Source organism: Corylus avellana, chromosome 7, assembly GCF_965113065.1.
Source record: "Corylus avellana chromosome 7, dhCorAvel1.hap1.2, whole genome shotgun sequence".
Classification (NCBI taxonomy): domain Eukaryota; kingdom Viridiplantae; phylum Streptophyta; class Magnoliopsida; order Fagales; family Betulaceae; genus Corylus; species Corylus avellana.
The window spans coordinates 9,095,281-9,096,347 of NC_142496.1; positions in this window are offsets into that span (position 1 = coordinate 9,095,281).

Consider the following 1,067-nt stretch of genomic DNA (forward strand, 5'->3'; position numbering starts at 1 on the left):
TCCACACAAGGAAATGGGGAGGGTAGACAATTAACTGGGTAATTGACTTCATGATTCACTTCCCAGCCTTGCCCTTCACAGAACAAGACTTAGGGATCTTAACATCTCCTAAGCGACAGAATACAGCGGAAGACTTTCAACCACAGGAATAAGAAAGCAAGAACTAACTACCACAATCATAATGATCAGAGTAAAGATAAAACATCATAGCATAAATAAATCGTCAAATGTTCTGGTAATAAACCGATCATCAAATATTACAAACCCAAGGTAATTGTTTGAAAATAAGACAACAAAATCAATGCCTAAGTTTAAGTAATGCCAAAATGATTCATCTCCACCCGTATGGTTCCTCCATTGTCCAACATGGACTTGAGCCAAATCAGGTCCATGTCCTAAAAAATGAACTGAATCAGATCCTTGGCTGCCACTAGTTGACTGTTCGTATCCATCCTCCTCTATGCTAGCTAAACCATACAATTATACATAATGGAGGAGGAACAATAAAGGGGTAAGTCCAAGCCTTAATGAGTAAAAATGCACATAGTACTTATGCCATTTAGTGATGAACTCCGTTTGGTAAAGTACGCAATTGTTTAAGCATGATAGTTATTCATGAATGCAGTATAGGTATAGTACATGCTATAATCATGTGAATCAATGATAGTTTAATTGTATGGTCTATCCGAGATAGTACCTCTTCTCAATAGGGTTGACGATATACCGAGGGACCTGTAATACAATGTCGGTGCCCTTACTATTGTATGTTACCATCTATAACACTAGTAGCTCGATCGAGTCCGACCTCGGGTGACCCATGCTACTAATGATGTACGTCATGTAGTGACCTGCTTGTTAAGGTTACACTGGTCACGAAAAAACAATTAGATCCAAGGCCTATATATCACATCTACACAAACATTTGACCTTAGAGTTAACATCAATAGTAAGCCCATGGCCATTACCCTGGACATACCGGTGTACCATGTCATACGATGCAATTAGTCTTATCTGTATTTTACATGCATGATATTATAAGTCTCATCATCTCATTATCTTGTTAAGTA